Here is a 17,371-nt window from a genome sequence, read left to right as displayed (position 1 = left end):
GGAAGGGAAGGGAAGGGAAGGGAAGGGAAGGGAAGGGAAGGGAAGGGAAGGGAAGGGAAGGGAAGGGAAGGGAAGGGAAGGATGAATGCTTTGCTAATATCCTGCAGAGAGCTGGAGACAAACGTATACATTAGGAGAGACCTTTAATTATTGTTGATAGTTTATATGAAGGTTTCCTTTTCACAAAAGCTTTGAAATATTTGCTCTCTACTCAGACAGGCCATCAGAGAATTAATTTGTACGTGTTTAACATTTACAAGCTCCATGAAAATTACAGACCCAGGAAATTGGAAAATATGTTTCAAAGCTTAAAATAATTTYTTTCCCTAGCAACTGCTTAGAAAAATGAGACCTTTGACTTTGTTTCAGAAATTGTTTATGCCTCTAATGGTAATTGCATCAACATTTAATGAACGTGCCCCACTATGTAAAGGACAACTGTAAACCATAAGAAGCATCAGAATAAGCACRGAAAAATCACAGGAGGTTCAGTTCATAAATGAGATTTACCAGGTTTGTGGCACATTCTGTGATTATGTCTAGATTAAAGATAAACTAGAACTTTATTTTCATACCATGGTGGTACATCATCTGCAAACAATAGCATAAATAGCATGCAGCCCACTATGGACTGAATGCAGCCCACAGGAACCATCACCTGGCCCACATCCTGCTCCTGATGGCCTTTTGGACAAAGCATCCTCACACAGGCACAGGTCCARTCCCTGATATTGCTTCATCAAAGCCTAGTACCCCTCTTTCTCTCTCATGYATGGTACAAAATTCTGTGTATTCACTGAGGACATATTATGTACATTTCTTCTTAGCCTCTTCTTTCTTTCCTGTCTTGCAAGCATTCCCAGCTAGTGAGACTATWATACGTAATTTAATCTGATTTTTCATAAATATATAGTCATTAGGACTAACAGCATACAAAGAGTAATGTACATTGAATGGGGCATCTGAAGGTTTYCTTGCCCTAACCCTTACTCAAAGCTGAGGCAACTACAAAATGTCATTAAATTACTCAGAACTGAATCCAGTGGAGTTCTGAATGCCTGCAGGGATAAAAATTACCTATATATCTTCAGGCATCTTCTGCCCTTCAGTGGTTCATCTTTTTTATTTTCAAGTGTCATTACTGTAAATTTTCCTATTCCTTACTGTTAATTTTATTTTTTAATTAAAAAAGGCAAAATTAAGAAGAAACACAAGCATGCTATTCACTTCCTAGGCTTGAAAATCCCACCTCCCCGCATTCAACTTTCTTACTCGTGCCTTTCTGTTTCCCAGAAAACATGAATAATAATGCTTCCACATTCTAACATCTAGGGAAAACCAAAGAGAGAACAGATACTTTTTATTTTATAGTTTATTCTTTAAAGTGGATCTTTCAAAGGGTTATCTGAGTTCATGACATCTGGATGGAATTTGCAGAAATTTTCTGASCACTTCTACTCCTTTTTTTCCCCTCTTTTTAAGGAAATTGGCATAGCAAAAATGTTCAGACCTGAACTTCCTTTCTTCAGAGGCTAGTCCTGAAAAAGCTCYCTTGAACTAATATGTAAATGTGTATTGCTGCATAAATTAAGGATTAAAAAAAACGAGGCTAAACTCATCCAGTTTACTTTTTCCAGCCAGCCTTGTATAAATGAGGTGGCAATCTAGAAGAAGCTGGTCTTTTCATTTAAACTGGGACTGTTCCAGAAGACCATGTACAAACAGAAATATTTATTGAAGATGAAATGTTCCAGACTTAAACAGGGGATAAGAAGAGTAAATTCCTGAATAGAAAATCATATTTAATTTTATAGCATTTGCCTCTTTTCATACTTTTTTTCTTAAACTATGGATTTATTTAAATCTATTTTGAAAACCAGAATCRATGTTGCTTTGGTATTTTTTTTWAATTTATTTCAGACATTTATTAATCATCAATTAGATAACTTATTCTTTTTTTCTAATTATACATTAAAAAGTTGCATACCTTTTTCTCTGAGAGTAGTCTGGTACATGGGCACTTGTTAATTTTTGTGAGTCAAGTGACATTCAGAACTGTCTTAACGCAAAATATATGTCTTTATTTTGGCTCTCAGTTACTATCCTAGTTCATCTTAGTCCCAGTCCAAAAGCTAACAGAAGACTTCCCTTAAAATGGGTATGCCTTATAACACAATTCAGTAAAAAAAATATTTCTTTTCCTATGAAAGAAAGTTTGAGGTAAGGAGAAGATGTGCAAAGAGGCTTACAGGCATATTCAAAAAGATGTTTGCCTCAAATTCAAATCTTTGCCATGAGGAAATCTCACTGACAAAAAAAAAAAAAAAAAAAAAAAAAACAGTTTTCCAAAGAATTTCTGACTAGCTATTATTTCAGTATCACAAATAAATGTGATGCTGAAAGCATCACCTGAAGCAGCAGTGGTGATAATTCATGATTTATCGCATTTCATTTTCTGTCATTCCTGAAGTCCCTTAACCCATGACAATGAACAAGAAAAACAACCCACGACTTGCCCCTGAACCAGGGTAGGCAAGGTCTGACATTTTCCTTCCTATCTGTCTTTTGCATGAGGGGCACCTCAAGGCAAGCACTCTGCAGGGGTGTTTGCAAATTGAGTATCAGTGAGCAAATGCCTTACTCTGGCACTGCTGGGCTGCYRACKCTGACCCTGAAGATTTTCTGACCTYGTAGCCTTYGGCATCCTTTCTGTAAATGCTGAGMCTGCTGAGGAGATCCCAGTGGGACAGACAGCAGAGGCTGGTGAGGCTCCCTTGGTCTCCTGACTGGTTTCCTCTTCCTTGCTGCCAGCACTGGATGGACCTGTCCACTGACCAAAAGGGGCATTTTATTTCCTTATTCTGACAGGATGACCCAAACTTTATACACACAAGTGATGGTGGACTTGGCTCAAAAATCCTTTACCTGCCTTATCAAGCTTGTCCCATCTGCTCTCTCCTCCATGTCATTATCCCAAACAAGGTGCTCTCTCTCTCTCTCTGTTGCAGCATGATCTTTGACAAGACAGTGTCATCTTAGGTGCCTGAGAATTCTGTGTGAATTGWAACAGACACCTAAGACAGATAAGTGTGTTGTAAAAGCCCTGAACTGTGTTTTTCACTGTTCACCAGCTCAGGAAGTCAGCTCTTGACCTTTTACAAGGGTTATGCCCTACCTTCCCCTGCACACACACTCACACTCCACAAACCCACAGCAGCCCTTTCCCAGGGCTGTCCAAACAACATAAGGTTTGTTCTCACAGCTTGGAGAGTGCAGAGATATGGATGGAACCCAGGTTTCCCCAGGGCCCTTCTCATGACTCAACCAAAAGCAGGATAAACCATAGCATATGGTGAGAAGTCTTGGCTCCATGCTACACCAATGGGCCTGTCCCAGAACAGTTTCCACAACAACTGGTAAGGCTGGATTTACGGAATCTGAAATATAGTACTTCCATTGCTATAAGAAACCCTAGAGTTGTCTTCGTGTAGGACACTATGAGGAACAGCTTTGCTGTGAGGATTAACTTCCAGCTCCCATTTCTGGCCTGAAATTTATGGTGGTAAACGCTCACACAGCGTATCCTGACCTGCTGCTGACCAGGGCCCGTCAGAGGTGACTGCAGATCCACTCCCTGCTGTGTGCTGGGCCATTTTCACATGCATGGAATGGAGTGAATTTATCCTTTTCTCCCTCACACACCGCCTCCTCAGGAAAAGATCCTGAACRTAGCCTCCATCACCTTTCCCCTGCACTTCTACACTAGGAGATTCTTTGTTGTCCAAATTGCAATCAAATCCACCTTTCTTCCTCTTTGGGAAGTAGAGAYCTCAGATGAAATAYAGATTATGCCTGGGGATCCACTACATGATCATATATTATTGATTTAGGGCATTGCTTTGTTCAGATAGTGAGCTACAGGATTCCCCCCAGTTAGACTCTATCAGATTTTCTTTCCTGAGACCACGTTAATTGAGGAACATATTTACAAGGTTTGAAAGTCCACTTGCCATTTCATATAGSAACACAGTACACAAAAATGTGTATCAAATATCTACCATAGCAGCAGACAGGAAGAATAAACCTTGGATTTTGTATGAATTCCTGTTTAAGGAGATAATGAATTTAAACAGTACAGACCCAGACATTAACAGGATTTACTGGATAGGGAGCAGTTATAGTGATGTGTATAAGCTGTATGTTATGGTTTTATAAACCAAAATTTGGCAGACTCTGCTAGCTAGCCCTAAGTAATAGCGATCCTGACTTATGYGCAGAGCTCCTCATCATGTTTAGCAAACCACACTCCTGTTTTTTAATTAGTCYTGTGGAAGTTACAGGGGTTGTGGGTCACCATGAGATGGGTACTTGGGGAGTGATAACAAATTAGGAAAGAAGGAAAGAAAATGCTCTGAAATTCATTCCTGTGAAATTAACAGTAAGACAGAAAGGAATGGGAAATGGCCTTCTGCATTTCTGCATTTTATTGATGTCTTGAAGCTGTAGCAAAAAAAAAAAAAAAACCATCAACTTATATATTGCAGTACTTAGCAATTTCCAGTCTCTACAGAATTATTATCTTCAAACATAGGCTTAGAGCTCCCCTGTTCCTGCATGGAAAGCACAGGACCCTGCCAAGTCTGCACACAGTTCCCTCACTGTAAAAGTGAAGGAACTCCAGATTCTCTGTAGTGCCACTGGCATCTCCCTCTGAATCATTTTGTAAGTTCCACAGCTGAGCATATCAGGTTAACCTTACACTTCTRAAAGCCGCTGTGTGTGCTGCCCTTCTCCTCCAGCACGGCAGACAGTGGTGGATCTGTGTTCAGGGATGGCGTGGGGAGCAGGGGGGCTGGCTCCAGCTTGTGGCTGCCTGGCTGTTTGCTGTCATTCTCTCTCCTCKATGAAAAGAGATGATGCATTCAGTCTCTACACCTTTACTGTCAGGTAATGCACGAAAGAATGAAGTCAAATATGGGGGTTGGGGGGTTGGGGTGGTGGTTTCCTCATCAYCCTGAAAGTCATCTTAACCTTGCCTTCATTCTCATTTCAAAACAAATCTATTTYTTATGTAACAGCTTACTATTGTTGCTAGTTACTTTACTGATACACAAATAATTGCTGCAGGCAAAGCCCCAGCTTTACTGCACTTCTGTTCAGAACTAGAATATACTTCTGTCAGATGCCAAAAACTGATCAGTAGTTTGAAGGTAAAAGAACTCCTTTTTATTACATCTTTTGCTTCAGATGTTTTCAAAAGCAAAATACAGTTAGGTCAATCGCGAGTAGTAGAAAATTCAAATTCTTTTCTAAGATTAAAAGGTCTATCCAGTGGGTGCTATTATCTCGCATTATCTCATACAATTTAAAAATTCCCTTTGGAAACTAAACTCTCTTTCAACAGCCAAGYGCTTTTCATCCCTGTTGAAGACTCCTGCTGTTATTTTTGTGTTTGGTAGATAAGCTACTAATGTGCATCTGTGCAATTTTCTTGCAAAATCTCTGAATGGTTTTCATGGCAATTTCTGCCACCAGAGACCACCATTTATTAAAACCTTGTTCGATAGTTATTTGACAGGTTTAAAATTCCAGGCTTTGACATAGCAGAGGGGTAGCTCTTGGACAATGATTTCTCAGCACATTCTTCACAAGAAGCTGTGTCTCACCAAGCAGGGTGAATCCTAACCTTAAAAGCAGGTGTGGTGCAGAATGATCAAAGAAGATAGTGAAAAAAAATTGTTTTGTTTTACTTTTATCTGCAGYCTGCTGTAGTTATCATGATAAGCCCTCAGTCTTATCTTAGAGGAAGTAAAACTATTCTTAGGGAAGAGCAGAAACTGAAGGAGTAARCCAAAAAATACAAGTCTTTGGTTTATCTGAGTTCTTAAAAATCAGACATGCTGCAGCCTGGGTAAAGGAAGACAGCGGAGCAGAGACAAGGAAATAGATGGGAGAATCTGCTCCAAGAGTTTTATGCATCTGCTGAAGGCCCAGGAGCACATGCACCAAGGTGAACTCTTTGGCTGCCTCTTCCYCCTCCCTCCTAGTCTGGCGACTTTAGGCGAATGACAGTCATGGGTGCCAGCAGCAAGAAGTGAGAGCAGCAGATTTCACGTTGMTCCAGCACTGAGAAATTCAGTGAAACTGAATGCTCAGGTTGCTGACATATGTTGTGGAGACAGATTTCCGCAGTATGCAGACTGAAATGCATAATCTGAACAAGGTTATGAGCCAAACATCGTCAGTGTTTATTGAAAACATCCCTGATGTTTGAAATTCTGTGGTGTTCTGAAATTCAGCCCTGCAGTTATTTCTCCCTTTCAGAGGGAAGGAGACACGTGGGTCCCTTTTCCCCCCCTCCCTGCTACCAGGAGAGACAGTTTAGCCTTCTTTTCCTGGTTCACATCCTGGGATGAATCACTGCAGACAAACAGCTCCAGCAGAGAGGCAGCTCAGAGGCCCTTACAGGAGCAGAAGAGGAGCTGTCTGTCTCTCTGGGCAGGRCTCACCATGCAGAGACAGGGACAGGGGAGGAGAGGGATTTATGTGGGTCCCTTTATAAGGGTGTCTGGCATTCAGATATGGGGTGGGATTTTTCTCTGAAMAACAAACAAATGCTAGCTATACCTCTCTGTCTGGAAAAACTCAGTCCTTTAGCCAGTCCCTCTACTCTTTGCTCATTCTTTTAACTYTCACTCATGCTAGCTGCTTCAGAGGTATTTTTGGAGATATTCGGACTTGGAACGCTGTGTTCCTCCTAGCTGTTTTCAAACTTTCTTGCATGACGTTCCTTTCCACAGCACTGTCTTCAGGCCAGCCAGAAATAAGGATATTGCTGAGCACAAAAAAAGCCTTGTGTATCTTCTCCAATAACTACTTTAAAACACTGTAACATATCTGCAGAGGGATTTCAGCATACTTTAAAAACACCAAAGGACATTTAAAGGCAGTGWCTGGTGACATTATGCATGACAACATTTCCCTGCAAAGCTGGGAAGTGAGAAGAAATTAAAACTAGAGGGGATTATTTCTTCAAAGGTACTGAGATATGGCTTTGTGTGGAAGGGTGCTGTAACCTCTTAGTTCTTGTAAAACTGACCCTTGTGCCAGTCTCTGCATGCGTGTGCATGAGTAAAAGGGGGAGCACGTGAGAATATGCTTGTGGCAATACACAGATCTGTTCCCATCCACAAAATGCTGCTTTTTGGAATAGATGTCTTGAAAGTTCAGAAATCCTGCAAAGTGAAGAGGAAAAGCCTTTTGTATAGGAGAGAATTGCTAAAGTACTACAACTCCAGACACCCATGCTCAGTTCTGTCATATTTTAATGTCAGACATTTTGTTTGTTCATTGTTTTCTGTCAAGTACATCCAGGCAATCTTTTGGTCTGCCTGAAACTGTGTAGTGTATTGCAGACTAGATAAGAACTAGGAAATATTTCACTTTTGTGAGAATAAAACTTATGAGCTAATGTTTAAGGTAGTTTTTCAGACAATTGCTGCAAATGTAAGGTGGATTCCTGCCGTGCACCAGGAGGACACATTAGCTCTCTTCCAATGCATTAACATTGCAGTTTATGTTCTGGTAAGCATCTTTCCTAGCTGCTATCTTGGGTGTTGCTAAAACTGATGTGTGTCACCACTGCTGGTGGGATCATGCAGAGGGACAAAGGTCTGGGACCCCCTGAAATAAAGCATAACCTGTCTCGAGTAAAACTTCATTATTATTTCTCTTTTCTGTGATGCCATGMACCATTACACTGGTCATACTCTTTAAATGTACATCATCACACTTCTGATTTCGGTAAAACACGTTAGAGTTTTCACAGAAGGGACTGGAACCCTTAGAATTTTAGTGATTCACTTGCATTTGCCCATAACAATTTTTGGTAGATAAAGTACATAAAATGTGTATACACATATGCACAGACACATACTAATGTAAAAAATCACATGGTTATTTATTTTATTGAAAGCTGTTAGATTATACTGAGAGCAAAGATACGCATTAGACTCCATTTATTTTCTACTCAGTTTAAAACTGAGTGCTATAAACAATCATCCTACAGTTTAAATAAATTCAACCCCTACTGTTCCTAGGAGTCTTCTGTGCCTTAAAAGTCCACACAGATCTCACATTAAGCAAGCAGCAAGTAGAGTACAAGTTCCCTATTTAAACATAGAACACCCATTATTATGGATATGCCAAACATATAGGTATTCTCTTTTCCTTTCAGGTGCCCAGGTAGAATCAGTTATAACCTTGGCTTCWACAGTTTTGAGGGGAGACTGGATTTATCCTGAATGTTTCCCAGTCCCATGATACTTTCATGCCATGTAGCTGAATGCGCAGTCACTCACAGTGTGACAATTTCTGTAGTGTGCATTACAAAGAATGGTTTATTTTCTCTGACAAATCTTGTGGAAAATATTCTCTACTGCTTTTTGGGAGGGGTTTTCATCAGAAAGAAAAAAATCCTTAGAAAAATAGTCAGTGAAAGGTGATTTAGGCTGGTAGGTGAAGACATTAAGGTTTTAGCATAGTTTTCTCTGGTTTGTCACCAGAATAAAGGTGGACCTAATGGAGTTCTACTTTGCTTTAACATAACCCAGTGACAGATGCCTGTACCACTGTACAGAGCACTTAAAGTCTGACTTTCAGGGTGATTTATGTCATTCAGCATGCTAATAGATTCCTTCAAAGGCACTTTTCCAGTCCTTCTCTAACAAATTGGTTCAAAGTCATGACTCTGGCACACAGAGAAAACACATATTGCCACTATAAGAGTTATTTTATTTTTTACCATCAGCACCAGGATGGTGCACATATTTTTGGAAGTGGCAGGGCTGAGGAGCAGGCAATATTAAGTTACCCTTACAGAAAACAGCAAAAACTTAAAAAATGAAATAAAATAAAATTAAATAATAAAATAAAATAAAATAAAATAAAATAAAATAAAATAAAATAAAATAAAATAAAATAAAATAAAGAATAATAAAATATTTTTGAAGCATTTAATGACAATTGCATTTTGTTTTCATGAAGATCAAACAATATTTTGAGAGTTCTTAAATTTTAGTTGTATTAACTCTACTTTCGTCATACTGTGCTTTTCCATCTCTTKCCTTTCTTCTTTTCCACAAGCCGCTCTCCTGACTCAGACAAGGCTGCACGTGAACAGTGGCAGCCGCTTAGAAATGCCTTTGTTATTCATCAGAGACATTTTTGAACTTATGCCAGTGTCTTTGATGGGGCCTCATTCAGAAGCCATCAAGACCAATGGAAAATCCCCAGTTAATAAGGCYTTGGTGTCCAAATCTGATACCAAARKTCTCCCARGAAGGATCTGCTTGGGGTAACACRGAGTATGATACTTGGTAATTCTTGTGCATGGGCACATTTTTCATGGGGAAGAAAATGTATTTGCTTCCCTTCCACCACAGAAAATCTTGCATGTGTCCTTGGGTTTTTGGCAGATGTTGAAAGCAGATCAGAAGCAGATGCTGTGAGAGCAGCAATATGTCCCTGAGCAAGAGCAAAGCAGCAGGTGCAGGAGGAGCATATGCCAGATTCCCATCAGGAATTCAGCAGAAGGAGCTGCKCCGAGCACTCTCTGGGACTGCATGTGAGGTGCACGCTCCGCTTTTCTTCTGGCACTGGGGAATRTTAATGAGTCCTCATCAGGCCAAGCAAATGATTTGCAAATTTACCTTTCAGTTATGTAATAGCTCATATCGTAAATATGTTGGGACTACAGTGCAAGAAAGTTTCTCATGTAAAACAACCTGGGTCTTTAAAAACCATCATATTTTATTTTTAAAATTGAATGTCCATAAAAAAATTATGTAAAGCATTAGAAACCTTAGCTGCCCCAAAATCTTTTCTATTCATCCAAGAGGATGAAAAATTTTCACTTACTTATTTTTTTAATAAAAAAACATTAGTTTCAAAAAATACTGTTTAAAGTTAATTTTGAATGCTTTGATGAGACCAGTCATCTGGTCTCACCACCACACTCTTAAAAAAAAAAAAAAAAAAGAAAATTACGAAAAGCAATGGTTCAGTGACTGGAACCATTTTTTTTCTGCTGTTCAGCCCTGGCCCTCTGCTTTGCTTTGAATGGACTAAACAAAAATATGTCTTTTATGATCAAAATTGAGCAATCCTGGATAGAAGTTATCCATTTTTCTCCAATGCCACATTATGGTCTTCTGAGTGGAACTGGACAAAAGTCTGGTTTATGAAATACATATGCATATGTACGCATTTTACCTTGAGACAAAGCCAAGATTTTTCTAAAACAAAAAACATCACACCCTCCACATAAGAGCCATCAAAAAGCAGTGAGTGCACAAGAGTATAAACTTTCTTGCACTGTGCTGGATCTGCTTCTAAACTCCTGCTGTGCCATAATTTTTCATGCTAGTGACCTGAAACTCATCTTCAGGAATAGAGGTTCTTTCTCTCTTTCTTCCTGGCTTCAGTGGAATCTTGCCTGTTAAAACCTACAGGAAGAGGAAGATTTGTGTTTGATATTTTTYCTCTTAAGAAAACTTTCCTCAGAAATCTCTAATTCTTCTCTTGGATCATGAGATGACATTTAATGAACCAGTTAGAAATCTAAATAAATAGATTTTAAAAATAAAACCCCTATTTTCTGCTTGCTCAAGTAGTGTCGAAAGGCGGCTGGGCAATATCTAAAAGGGAGAAACAATGCACCTCCACTGACCTAAGTTTTTACCACTTAGTCATCTCTAAAGTACTCACAGCATGACAAGGACTTTGTAAATTATGTGTTTTGGAATAACTTGAATTGTCAATTACATAATCTAATGCAAAAGATCTAGAGCAAGTGTTGACAAGACTAGGAATTCACTTTGAGACAWCCAGCAAAAAGAAATTTGGGTTTAAGTATTTCACAGCACTGTACTGACATTTTTCCCGTTTATATCTGATGCCAGGAATCCTTTTATAGTTGACCTTGACTTTTAATCAGAAAATCTTGAAGAAGTTGGAATGGGAATTCATGGACTGATATCCTTGAATCTATCTCAGATTGTTTGGTAAATGACACGTGGATGTAACAAGTGTTTGAAGTGGTGATTTAAATGAACCCACCTGACTGTACTGAACTAATAAATCACCTGTTTGACTTCCCCCAAACCATGTCTACCTATGCCCTGTGCTCCAAAATCCCACAGAGACTGTAAAACTGATCCTCTAACCCTCACACAGCTATCACGAGACTGAACCTTCTATGACTGGAAGGGCCACACTGACATTACATTTAGGTCTTTGTAGAAAGCACTGCAAGAACTGCAGCTATCTCAGAGGGAATTGCCTTTGCAGTAGGAAATGAGCAAATCAGCCAGCCCAGACAAAATTAATGGAATTTCTTGGAGCCAAAGGGGAACTGGGAGACTTATGARGAGCAGAAATATCTCAGCATTTGTTAGGAAATCCTAAAATGCCTATCCAGAAATGTGTTCCAGTTACATACCCATGCAAAGCAGGCTGGGAAAAAAAACAAAAATCAACAAGGCAGCCCTCCTTCCAATCTTCTCTTTTTTTCYCCCATTTGAATCCAGAAGGTACACAAGGCTGACATAATTTTGTAATAGCATCTGTAATTCAGAAATTACTGACAATCGTAATACTTAATTTCATGTGTAAGTTCACTGGGTTCTCCTAAACAAATTATGCTTTTCTGAAATAATTACAGATTTATTTATCCAAATTAAAATTMAATATGCTTAAAATTAACTTTGTGACAGCTGGCTATGGGTCCCTGGGAAGCAGATGCCATCTGGGGATAAACAGAGAGCATCATTTTCCAGTCATTCTTCTGTCTCCTTTGGATCTACTTTTGCATAAGAGACTGCACAAACAGGAATAGGAGTGAGTTATTCTAATCCTACTCACACACCATGCCTCCATGGAAAATCCCCATAGATTTGGGCAAGACATAATTGCTTCCATTTATAGAGTAGAGCAGAGCAGAGAATCTGTCTTGAAATCCTTTGTGAAAGTAGAGCTGAGGATGAAAATTTGGACATGACGGAAACAAAAGAAACTACTTGGGGCTTTTTGCAAACATCAAATGTTTACAACTGCTGTTAGGGCTGTGGATCCAGCTGAGTTAAGTTGGTTTTTTTGAGAGACTTCTACCTGCAGAGTCTCAGTCTAGCCAAACTGAATATCTCACACTTTTGGGAAAAGGATTTCACAGCCTCCTCTGGCTTGTGGTGTAGCTGCTCTGTTCAGCTGGTGTCATGGATGAGTGGAATGCACCTGACCCAAGAGGRAGAAGCAGTAACATGTTCTATTRAAGKGAAAYRATAATTTAAGAAAGTTCAATAAATKTGATGGAATGTAATAGACTTTAGAAGGATCCACACCGAGCCTGGAGACACAAGGGGTAAGGAAGACCCTCTAGCTGATTTGTGAGGTTCAGAGAGGACACACTTGATTCCAGAATTCTGGATGGAGCCTAGGTGTGGCTAGGTCCAACTGTCCCTGACTTGGACAATGTTTTATGCCTAAAGGAGTAGCTAGACAATATTTATAATACTGAGTAGTTGCATGAGTTAATAATGGCTTTTTTCCAGTATTAACTCAACATGTTACTGGTCACTGAGGATCTGTCAAAGGTGAGGGGTGTCTTTACYTTGGGCAAGTAAGGATCTCTCAGACTCAGGTAAGGAGTATTCCAGCTTGCAGGTGCTCACAGGGTATGAGGTCTCTGTTGCTTCTTAGTCAGTCTGAACCAAAGTACAGCCTGGGGCAAGTGTATCCATCACAGACAGCTTCTGAAATAATTGTATAGATTCGCAGATCAGAGGAGAGGCTCTCCACCATACAGATGGAGGCTAGGAACCTTGTTGTCAGCTGTTTCTTTGAAAATATCCCTGTAGATGTACGAAAGGATCTTTTTTACTGTCCTGTCCTGGTCCCCTTCATCTCAGCTTCAGCACTGCCAGAGTCAAGTATAATTCCTTTTTCTTTCTAGTTTGGTTTTGTTGTCTTCGTTTTTTTTTCCTTCTCTTGTTGGTCTAATTACAGTATGCAGTTGTCTTCTGTCAGCAGAAAACATTTGAGAAAATGTTTGGAAATTTATATGTACTCTCTTACAATCCCAGAAAGAGCTGGTTTCTAATCCTTTAAATATCAGGATTTCATTAAAGCTTTCTTTTCCACTTCTAATTCTTTGTATGATTCACAACTGAATTGAGCATTAGGCTGTTTAAACAGTAAAACATTTACACAGAGGAACTACAGCTGTAGTGTAAATACTATTTAACAARATTTTTTTTTTTAAAGACATAGTCCTGGAAAAGTCATTATAGCTATTTGTTTGCCAGGAACTATAGGAATAAGAGAAAAAATCCTTTGTGTGTCATTTATTATTGTCACTTTATAGGTCAGGGAATTATAAACAGCTCTAAGTATTTTGCAATAGCAACTTTTTACTCAAAGCTCGTCTTTTTAAAATGCAATGTCTGKTTTTTAGCTGTTACAATACTTCAGCGCATACTTTCAGTCACTTTAGCTGAGTTGCCTAAGTTTTTTTTACAATTATGGATGCCAAGAAGATTTTATAGCCACATGTTAATGCTACCAGTTTTGCTTACTGTGTATATAAATCTTGTACCAGCACTGTGACTGTCAGTCAGAAAATAACTTTTATAAGTATGACTGCTAGATGGTTTACTTRATCTAATAGCTTCCAATCCACATAAAGTTAGTTAAGAGTTCCTGCTGTAACCTTTTGTGACAAACTTGTATAAAACTCACATAAATCCCATAAATATATACTACTTCTCATCAACTTTAATTCCTTCTGCTGACATATAATCCATAGTAAATATGGTATAACCTATTGATAGACTCCATATGAGTGTATGAGATCTTTTTTCATAGGATCAGATATTGTGACACTCCCTAAAACACACATGGGAGAAATGCTTTGACTTTGCAGGGGTTTTAAAGTCAATATTCTCYTGTAACCTTCCCCTTTTCTTAATGAGGGACCCCAAAGGCCAACTAAACTCCTTGCAATGAAACATGAGCGGCTTGCTATGTTTCTGAGATCATGCATCCAAAGTGTTTTAGGGAACTTAAGAAGCCATTTTATGTTCTCACCTCCACAAAAATTCTTGGTGAAATACCAGAATTTAGATATGTATTAAAGYTTCAGTGTGAGTACTTCAGTGGCAAGATACGTTTTTACTAATTTTGTAGGCTCGTCCTTAAGTTTTTCAGAAGAAAAGGAAACCTTTGCATTTACATAGCACATGAAAAGAGAGTCAAGAGACAAATAATCTATATTCAAAATATGGTAAAAAAAAAGAAAAAATGCAGCTGTACTGGTGCAACTGAAAATTATATGCAAAAACATTCTCATCAAAGCAGTACAAACTTTTTGTCAAAGGAAAATTCAAAAGTCAAGATAATATATAAAATCACTATTCTTCTCAATTTTCCTCACAATCATACTCTCAGAAGACAGGAATTACCTTTACCAAGGAAGGTCAAAGTAGATAAAGAAGTAACTAAGCACAAAAGCCAAAGAAAAGCAGCTRCTTGAAGTAATCATGACACTAAAAAGGCTTTATCATAATGTGCCAATATTTCCTAGTTTAAAAAAAAATGACACATGATTTAAAACTAATGGGAGATTACACAAAGTAAGAAATCAGTGCTCTTAGAAAAAGAAGAAGGCTGTTGACAGGTTATTTGAAAAAAACCCAGAACCCTCCTGACTGTATGCAGAGTTTTCCAAGCATGATATCTTTACAGATTTGTGTAAGGACAGCATTCTCATCTGAGGTTAAATCAGAACAAAGTCTGCTACGCTTGTGCCATGTGTGCTTCCCTTTCTGAATGTTAAATTACCTGGGCCAGTAGCTCAGTGTGTGAGCCAGACAGACCAGGGAGATTAGATACACATTCCACCCCAGATATTAAAGTTTGGCTCCAGCTCAGCAACAGAAGATTTATTCTTCATGCATGCACAATGAACAGATGGTTGCAAGTCCTTTTACAAAGTAAGGATACTTYTGACCCAAGCATCTATGTCAAAGAATTCCATGTGGTGAGCTCCATACTGTCATTAAAATATGAGTAAAAAAATCCCAGGATTTTYAAGAAGATCTTTTTGTTCAGGGTTATTTTATACTGTAATCTCATTCTTGCTTCACCCATTACGTATTTTTAGCCCTTTCTTTACTCTTCTTTCACTCCTTCTCCAGTTCCTTGCTTTCTTCCATCTCAGAACAGTCAACTCCTGAGCAGCTGGTAAGTTTATTAACACAGATATTAACAAGGTWAGTGCCTCATTCCTCTTGGTGACACTAAATGGGGAGCTAAAAATATGAAGTTGCCAAGAGAAAATCATTGAARAGTCAATTGTTTAAGACTGAATGTAAAATCATAATGCAAGCCCAACTCGTGTTCATGGCTATCCAGCCAAATCCTGAGAAATAATAAACACCAATGACAGCTATTTCCCTTGAGGTTGGCTGCCCCAGCAACAAGGTGTCCTTGGTGATCTGGTTGAACAAGGTGTCAAGGTGATCTTGATGATCTGGTTTTATCTATAACAGATCAGAGAGGCCCCACAGCAACCAAAAACCATGAGTAGATGATACGCCGTAAATCTGGACTAAATGTGGGTTTTATGAAACCGTTACATGTAAGAAGTAGATGTATTTACCTATTATTAATGCAATTCAGTAATTATAAGGAACATTAAAAGCAGGATGATTCCAGTTCTTAAAAACACTGTTAGAAAAAAAATTCAGTTTCATACATATTTTCACTTTCTTCTATATGCTATTGCTTTGCCTTTAAAATTTTGGATGTTTTCCACTCAGACRCCTTCCCACTTCTCTCCTTAGAAACATTTTGCATTTTTCAATAGTTTATCAAATGTGCTCATGTCAAAGGTCTACTTCTGCCTCTTTCCAGACTTGCAGTTATTTGCAGTAYTCAAGCTACTTTCTTTTGCTCATTGCTACTGTTAAGGCTTCTCCCCATTAAGCTGTGATTGCATTAACATGATCCAGGTATTTCACAGCTTGCAGTGATGTCTGCTCCTTTATGGAAGTCTGGTCTCTAAACCAGTTATCTGCTTGTCAGGATATGAAAGCACAAGTATCACTTCTGGCAACACATAGACTGGAAGGAAATCTTATTTACACTGCAACTGTTTACTGTCCACTTACAARGTAAGCATACAACTAGTCAAAAATTTTACAGAGCCCCTGTGGAATGTGGTTTGTGCTTCTTTTCAAATAAATTCTTAACACTGTTGACAATTTTTTTTTGTCCATTCCTACAAATGTGTTTTAGTTGTAAAGCTGCYTTCAGTTCCACATAGGGAAGGTCAAAAGTACCAAACTCTCTGACTGTAAATAAGAAACCTGAAATATTATGGGCCTAAACTATGAGCCACAAACCCAAACCAGGAGACACCAGAATCAACCTAGTCTCATATCTTTCCAGGGAACAGGCATCAATAAACCCAGCCCATGAAATATACTCTGTGCTTGGACAGAGTAAAAGGACCTCAGCTTCCCTTAGAACCTGACCTTTCCTMCTAATCCCAGCTTTAAAGGTCCATACACTGCTCACCACTTCATCAAAAGAGAGTTATTAGGACATAAACACAAGGCATAAGGTTCTTGGCAGCACCTCTGAACACCTTCCAGGTTATCTACCTCTTGTTTTCAATCCTTGCCAATAAGGGCTGCAGGAAACTGTAAAAACCAATCTGCAAAATATACATTTGGTAAAYTGTTTTAAGAAGAGATATGAGAAAAAAATGGCCCATAAAGAAAATATATAATTGAAAGTATAATGGGAAAATCTTACTTAGATACATAATTCTGGTTTTTCCTACTGTTCAGAAGTCTGCAGAAACCAAAATCTACATCAGGTCAGTTTTGGTCATCCAGCATGCTTAATTAGATTTTTGTTATGTCTCTCTGACATTATCCGCATCTTAGAAGAATTTGTTTTCAGTACGGCAGCACATTTTTAATCCTATTAGCTATGTGAAAATAATGAGTGAAACCAAAAATAATCTGGYTATAGAATTTCTGGTTTGTTGGCCTGGTGACACAGCAGCACAACTTTTGTATCACRAAATAGCATCCTGGGTACAGAAATCACTAAATGAAGACTTTGTCTGTCAAACTGAAAGAACTGCATGGTGCCAAAGAGAGAGAGGGATCCTSCTTTGCAGTAGGCTGATAGTAACTTCACATCCATGCCATTCCTCCAGACACAGAGTAAACTGGAGAACAGCATTAAAAAACAGTGCTTTAGACTACAAGTCTAAATTGGACTGATTTGCAGGTTAAAATGG

This window comes from Malurus melanocephalus, unplaced genomic scaffold (genome assembly GCF_030028575.1).
Source record: "Malurus melanocephalus ecotype Western Australia unplaced genomic scaffold, MMel_1.1 scaffold_4, whole genome shotgun sequence".
NCBI classification, from domain to species: Eukaryota; Metazoa; Chordata; class Aves; order Passeriformes; family Maluridae; genus Malurus; species Malurus melanocephalus.
Note: the sequence above shows the minus strand (reverse complement) of the source record.